The sequence below is a fragment of the Odocoileus virginianus genome, chromosome 6 (genome assembly GCF_023699985.2).
Source record: "Odocoileus virginianus isolate 20LAN1187 ecotype Illinois chromosome 6, Ovbor_1.2, whole genome shotgun sequence".
NCBI classification, from domain to species: domain Eukaryota; kingdom Metazoa; phylum Chordata; class Mammalia; order Artiodactyla; family Cervidae; genus Odocoileus; species Odocoileus virginianus.
The window spans coordinates 47,171,149-47,179,606 of NC_069679.1; positions in this window are offsets into that span (position 1 = coordinate 47,171,149).

The window sequence follows — 8,458 nt, forward strand, 5'->3', positions numbered from 1 at the left end:
GCCAAACGTCTGATAATTTTTAGTTTAATAAAAGTAATGTGATTTTGTTCTACAACTGAAAGAATTTTAGGGAATTATGGCTTTCTTAATTTAGATTTCTCCCTACAACTATCCAGGTATTTAAAATTAAAAGCAATCTAATTTTTACTATGAAAAAATATTTAGTAAAGTTACAATTTATATAGTGTCTGTCTAAAGTAAAATTGTATGGCCTGCTAGCTTTGGACTTGGTACTCCTTGTGTCTTCAGCTCAAATCAGTGAGAAACTCACCCAGCCAGCTGGAAATAAAGGAGTCCAGGAGTGCAGAAGTACACTCACACGTTAGTGCTGGAGAGATGGGAAGAAACCTCTAAGTAAGGGACAATACAGGGGAAAAGGAGCCAACTCAAGTAAACAAAGCCTAATTGAGCAGAACATCAGTTTAGAAGCCTACAGAGATAATCATGAAGCCGCTCTTCTGTCTCTACAGGGTGCTTGGCCTTCTTTGAGAATCCTATGGACTTGTCACTTCTTTTTTCTGTGTGCTCTTTGTACTTCTTTGTCTGATGCATATTCCATGACCCTGACAAGTTAGGACTGATCACATAAAACAGAAGGGCACTCAGTTCAGTTCAGTCGCTCAGTCATGTCTGACTCTTTGCAACCTCATGGACTGCAGCATGCCAGGCCTTCCTGTCCGTCACCAACTCCCAGAGTTTACTCAGACTCATATCCATCCAGTGATGCCATCCAACGATCTCATCATGTCGTCCCCTTCTCCTCCCACCATCAATCTTTCCCAGCATCAGGGTCTTTTCAAACGAGTCAGTTCTTCGCATCAGGTGGCCAAAGTTTTGGAGTTTCAGCTTCAGCATTAGTCTTTCGGATGAATATTCAGGACTGATTTCCTTTAGGATGGACAGGTTGGATCTCCTTGCAGTCCAAGGGACTCTCAAGAGTCTTCTCCAACACCACAGTTCAAAAGCATCAGTTCTTCGGCACTCAGCTTTCTTTATAGTCCAACTCTCAGATCCATACATGACTACTGGAAAAACCATAGCTTTGACTAGACAGACCTTTGTTGGCAAAGTAATGTCTCTGCTTTTTAATATACTGTCTAAGTTGCTTTTCTTCCAAGGAGCAAGCATCTTTTAATTTCATGGCTGCAGTCACCATCTGCAGTGATTTTGGAGCCCCCCAAAATAAAGTCTGTCACTATTTCCCCATCTATTTGCGATGAAGTGATGGGACAAGAAGCCATGATCTTAGTTTTCTGAATGTTAAGTTTTAAGTCAACTTTTTCACTTTCCTCTTTCACTTTCATGAAGAGGCTCTTTAGTTCTTCTTTGCTTTCTGCCATAATGGTGGTGTCATCTGCATATCTGAGGTTATTGATATTTTCCCCAGCAATCTTGATTCCAGCTTGTGCTTCATACAGTCCCAAGGAGAGTGTTTATAAATAGCATTAAGCAGGGACTTCCCTGGTGGTCCAGTGCACTCCCAAGACTCTGCACTCCCAATGCAGAGGGCCCGGATTCCCTGGTTAGGGAACTAGATCCCTCATCATGCAACTAAGAGTTCAAACACCACAACTAAAGATTCTGAATGCTGCAGTGAAGATCAGAGATCCCTAGTACCACAGCTAAGCCCTGGAGCAACCAAGTAAATAAATACAAATGGATAAATAAATGAATGAAAGCCAGTTCCCTTATTATTATCCTTAAAAAAAAAAATCGATAAAACAGCTATTTCATGGACACCCAGAAAAGAAAAGGTAATGGGCTACACAGGATTAGCACTTGATGAAAGTACAAGGCCAGAGTCTATGAATTCCATTGCTAATGCTTCCTATTGCACTCTTCTTTGTTTCCTGATTCTCTGTAGCCTAGACTTTTGGGTTCATTTAGACATCATTATTCGGCCTGCTCTTGTGCTCACATCAATCTTCTATTTACAAGACCTTTTAAGTCCTATACCCATCATGATTCAGCTCAGAGTCTCTATGTCCCAAGTTTACATTCCCAGCTCCAAGAATCTGATCTGCCCAGTCAGCAAGTATGTCGGTTCTCATTTGAGTAGGCGTGGAACCCTGATCCAACTAGCTGATATAATTCTGCCTTTGTGGTGGTCAGATGGGACAAGAGTCATAAGTTAATTTCCTTCTTTCAGCAGAGAAGGTAGATGGAGACAATTTCAAAGAAGGGTGTGGTTTAGATTGGCATCCCCAAATACACCTGTTATATTTGGCACAATTAATTATTACTATGTAGTTCCTATTACCATTATTGCTTTTGTGTGACTGTGTGGTTTTTGTATTTTTCCCTTACTTCATTAGACTCTCAGCTCCTAGGGAGCAAGATCTAGCACTGTGTGACCTCAATGTGCTTTGGTTTCCTCATCTATAAAAAGGGATTTGTTGGGGCCCAGGACAGGCTGCTCCAAAATACTCCTCAATGACCTATTGATTATTTTGGAACTAAAGTTACTTAAGAAGTGATCAGTGCAGGACAGACTTTGGTCCTCCTTTCTGTCTCCTGAAAGTAGGAAATAAATGTCTCATGTGAAAGGTGCACTCTGTACTTCTGGAGTGTTGACAGAAAAAAAAAAGTATAGCCTGCAAGTTGGGAATTATATTTTATTTGGTCACCTTAGTGAGGACTGTAGCTGGGATGGCAGCCTCTCAGACAGCTCCGAGAAATTGTTCTAAAGAGGTAAGGAAGGAACCAGGGGTTCTTGCTCAAAACAAAACATGCAGTCAAACATCGAAAGATTACTGCTAATTATAAAAAATCAGCATCTCAAGTTAACAATTTTAGTGCTTCTCTATGTAGAGGAAGATGTAAGAGTCTAGACTTATTGAAATCATTCCTTAACATGCATCTTAACTGTCTAGGGCCTGTATCCAGTTTATCTCCATCCTGAATTCCCCTCAGGGCCAACTCCAGTGGCTGATGGCTTTAGGACTCACAACATCTTTTGTTTACTAAGATGGCAGGCAAGCTTGAATATAAACAAACCTTCTTACTTCTTTTACTACCCCAAGCCCAAACTTTGTTTAGATGCTTCACTGATGAAATATTCAAAGCCTGATTTATTTATTCTGTTAATTCCTCACAAGTGTATTGTTTCTTTGTCTAAAAAATATAAAAGCTGCCTGCTTTGAGCACTTCTTAGGTCCTAGTTCTGGCGCTAGTGGTAAAAGAACACACCTGCCAATGAAAGATATGCAAGTGTTGTGAGTTTGATCCCTGGGTTGGGAAGATACCCTGGAGGAGATCATGGCAACCCACTGCAGTATTCTTGCCTGGAGAATCCCATGGACAGAGGAGCCTGGTGGGTTCCAGTCCATAGGGTCACAGAGAGTTGGACACGATCAAATTGACTTAGCACTTCTGTACACACGAATTAAATTTGTTTCTTTTTCTCCTGTTAATCTTTCTTGGGTCAATTTTATTATTAGTCTAGCCACAAGAACTCAAGAGGCAGGGTGGAAAATTTTCTCTCATTCACAGATTCACAGTGTCTAGGTCATTAGGTGCTTGTAAGGGTTAAAGATAATGTGCTCAGTAAATGTTACCTGTCAATATTGTTTCCTCTTCTTTGTAGCTTCTTCAGTTTCCCTGTTCCCAACATACCAATGGTGAGTGGCACTCAAATATTTGTGTGTGTGTGTGTGTGTGTGTGTGTGTGTGTGTGTGTGGTTGGACTGAATTCTCTTTGGGAAATCATGAGTGGATTTTGCCTTAGGAATGAGTGGGATCACTTCTTTTTTAGAATAATGCCAATTGTGCCTTTTCTCTCCCAGTTCTCTCACTGTTCCATTTTGTTGATATCTCAGATCAATTTTCCTCAATGATATAGCTCTTTTTTTTTGCCCCTTTCGACTGTGCCACACAGCATTAGTTCCCTGGCTAGGGGTCAAACCCACACCCCCAGCATTGGAAGTCTGGAGTCTTAACCACTGGACTTCGAGAGAAGTCCCAACCATATAGCTCTTATATATTGTACATAAATTACTGCTTACATTTATTTAACATATGCTAAATAGGTTGCTGAGATCTGGGAAGATACTTTTCTGCCTTTGTGTCACATTTGTATCTGTTAAAATCTTTGCTTGGAGCTTGGCACAAAGGAGCTCAGTATTGGAACAAGTACCTGAAGATCTAGCTCTAAGGTCTTATTCTAGCAGGCCTGTAGACAGATATCCACGTGATAAAGGGTCAAGAAACATTCAAGACTTGGAGATGGTCAAAAGAAATGATTGGATGGCCTTCCAGTAGAGTATTGGGCATTGTCTAGGGGAAACTTAGGGATTATCTTATCCTATTTTACTGATTTTTCTATTGACTAGGCTCTTTTAAAACTGTGAGAGTAGAAGTTAAATTTTAGGATTTAACAAATCCTAAACAAATAATTCACATTTCTAGCAATGCAAATGAATTTTACCAGGCAGAACACATAAATCTCTCAGTCAAACTGAACTTGCTTTAACATCTTACTGGTTTTCTCATTAGTCAGTGAGTTGAATAAAATCTTTGGCACAATTTCATTTTGTATTTGCATGGGAATAGTGATTTTAGCTCTTTGTAAACGTATACTTTAATAGAAATAATGTGATAAGTCCTGTAAAAGAGGCACAAAGACTGGGGAACACAGTGTGGGATCAATTTATTTGCCATCACTGGGGAGGGAAGATTTCACCTAGGAGGGGACTTTCAAGCTGGAGTTTGAAAGAAGAGTTGAATTGAGGTGAAATTGTAGTTGGGAGAGAAGATAGAGGGAAAGAAAAACTGCAGTCAAAACAAACTAGCTGTGGGGTCTGTTGAGGGATTCCCCTTGGCTCCTGATGCTTAAGAGGCATTAAAAAAAAAAACAAACTAGAGATATAAACCTTTATCTCACAACTTTGTCATAATTCATTTTTGAATGAGACATGTACTGAGGACAGTTTAAAATAGTGGGAAAAAAAAAAAAATAGTGGGAAAGCAAGATGCTGAGTGTCTTCCAGGCAGGAGCAAAGATGTAGTCACGCCTCAGGCCCCAAGAGTGGATGGATCAGATCCCAAGCATCCCCAAGCATGGATCCCCAAGCATGGATCAGATCCCATCCCCAAGCATGGATCAGATGCACCAGTGTTGTCCAACCCCAGTTTTACTTAGAGCCACCTCCCTTTCTGAGGGCTGTTAGTCCTTATTTCATGCCAGATTTTCACAAGAGGCTTCCTGTTCTTCCAAATGAGCCTTAGAGCTCTCACTGGCTCTTCAACCACTTTTCAGATGTGGGGAGACCTTGGAGTTAGCCCTCCTGACACTGTGGTATCCCATGGAAGTCATCATCAACTCCACAATCAAAGGCTCAGTAGGGGTTTGACTCCTTTAGGTATTGCAACACATACAGTATGTATATTTACTCGGGATTTAGAGCTTGTTGTTCAGTCGACAAGTCACATACAACTCTGCGACCCCATGGATTGCAGCATGCCAGCTTTCTCTGATCTTCACTATCTCCCGGAGTTTGCTCAAATTCATGTCCATTGAGTCGGTGGTGCTAACTAACCATGTAATCCTCTGCCACCCCCTTCTCCTTTGCCTTCAATCTTTCCCAGCACCAGGGTCTTTTCTATTGAGTTGGCTCTTCGCATCAGGTGGCCAAAGCATTAGAGCTTCAGCTTCAGCATCAGCATCAGCCCTTCCAATGATTATTTAGGCTTGATTTCCTTTAGGATTGACTGGTTTGATCTTGTAGTCCAGGGGACTCCCAAGAGTCTTTTCCAACTCCACAATCAGGACTTATTCAGGATTTAGAACTGAAATGCTTGTCTTCTTAACAAATTTAGACATATTTTCATTCATATTTGAAATTTTGTGTGCATGTGTACAAATTATTATATTTTAAAAATAGTGAAATATATCCCACAATCCCTTATTCTTATTGAAAACTTAATTCTGCAATAGGAAAACTGCCACAGATTAACTACATAATATTAATCATGAACATGGTTTCCTAATTAAATCTATTAATACAGTTAAATGCCATCATTTATATTTTTTCTCAATATAAAAAGAAATGCATGTGTTCATTGTGGAAAAATTGGGAAAAATGAGCAAAAAGATTAAAATTAAACTTGTTTTTCATAATTCTACCAACTAGACACAAGAACTGTTAACATACCTTCCAGGATTTTTTCTTTGTTCACACAGAGAGTTTGTTTTTTTAATCTACAAAAAAATGGCTACTTCTGTCTTTTAATTTTAAAAATCATCGTGAAATTCACACAACATAAAGTTAGCCATTTAAAAGTGAACAGGTCTGGGGATCTTGTTGCAAAATATTTTCATCACCACAAAAGGAGACCTGGTACCCATTAAACAGTTACTCCCCATTCCATCCACTCCCACCCCCTGGCTATTGCCAATGTTTTCTGTATCTCTGGATATACCCATTCTGTCTACTTTATATAAACAGAATCATACAATATGTGACCTTCTGAGTCTGTCTTCTTTCACTGGACATATGTTTTCTGAGGTTCAGCACGTTACAGTGTTTATCAGTACTTTATTCCTCATTGTAGATGAATAGTATTTGAGTAGATGTATATATCACAGTTTATCCATTCCTCTGTTGGTGGATGGCTATTTCTTTTTACGATCTGCTTGTTAAAGTACACAATAAAACTTTAATACATCCTGAACATTTGTCCTTGAACAGTTTTTACAGTCTTGCTCCACAAGAGGTCACAGGAACATGCCTATATAAATGCAACATTTAGAAATAGATTAAAAGAAAAGTTAAGCTAGAACTTCAGGTTTTGGATTAATACCTCATGCATATCAGTACACGCCCACAATGGCAAACACATACTGTGATTACCATCACCATTGGAGCCAGACCCTCCTGAGTTTCCTTTTCTGTTTCTGCCTTCAGATATGAATTCTTTCTTGAGGGAGGGGATATTATGAGGAAGTGCTGATTCCTGTTCACCGCCATCTCTCTTGAGGGGTGTGGTGTTAAGAGGCCCAGTCTTTTAATCATCTTGGCCCATCCCTAAGAGTGCTGTACAGTACTTGGTGGTCTCAATACCCTAGGGCCTAGCTATTTGCATGATTGTATTATTTTCCAGCAACCAGAAGAACATACTCAGTTCATTTCATTCTCTAACTCTAGGACCAGATTAGTCCCTATTTAAACACCTATTACTGCCTATTTAAACACTTATTTTCTCAAGCCCCATGCCAGCAAACTTGATTCATTTCCCCAGAGGCATAGAATGGTCTGTGTACTCCTCAGCAGGCCACACCTAAGTTTTGCTAATTAATTTCAACTATTGCTCCTCATCTCAAAGCCGCTGGCCTTTAGCCCACAACCACTATCTGCCCCTTCCCATAGGATGGGGTATTTTGTTTTCTGAGGTCTGGGAAAGATATGTGAGCTCTAAAGTATTTGTCAAATTTTTACAAACTCAATTTACATAATGTACCCCCAATTCAGCTAATAACTACTTGGCTTAATAAACATTTCTTGAGTTCCTACTGTGTTCTAGGCACTCTGCCAGGAAAAAAAAGCTAAAAATATGAGTTAGGATTTTAAACAATTCTAACAGCATTCACAAAAAATAGTGGCTTAAACAAGGCATATCTTTATTTCTCGCTCATGTAAAAATACAGATGTAGGAACCCGAGGCTGGAAAGACAGCTCCACAGTTGTCTGGGACTCAGAGGGAAGTGTCCAACTTTCTACTCAGTCATCCTTGGGGTTAAGCCTCATCCACATGTGCCAAGACAGAGCTCCAGCCATCACATCTATATCCTAGAGAAACAGGAGGGAGGGAGGAAGGAGAAGGCATAAAGGCTATGATGACTACCTTGTAAGGAAAATTTCCAGAAACTGCTGTACATCTCGTCTTCAGCTTGCTGTTGTTCAATTGCTCAGTTGTGTCTGACTCTTTGCAACCCCATGGACTGTAGCACACCAGGCTTCCCTATCCTTCACTGCTTCCTGGAGTATGCTTAAACTCAAGTTCATTGAGTCGGTGATGCCATCCAACCATCTCATCCTCTCTTGTCCCCTTCTCCTCTTGCCTTCAATCTTTCCCAGCATCAGGGTCTTTTCCAATGAATTGGCTCCTCACACCAGGTGGCCAAAATATTAGAGCTTCAGCATCAGCATCAGTCCTTCCAATGAATATTCAGGGTTGATTTATTTTAGGACTGACTGGTTTGATCTCCTTGCTATTGGCGGGACTCTCAATTGTTTTCTCCCATACCGCAGATCGAAAGCATTGATTCTTTGGTGCTCACTCAGCCTTCTTTATGGTCCAGCTCTCACGTCCACACATGACTACTGGAAAACCATAGCTTTGACTATATGAAACTTTGTAGGCAAAGTGATGTCTTTGCTTTTTAATATGCTGTCTAGGTTTGTCACAGTTTTTCTTTCAAGGACCAAGTGTCTTTTAATTTCATGGCTACAGTCACAGT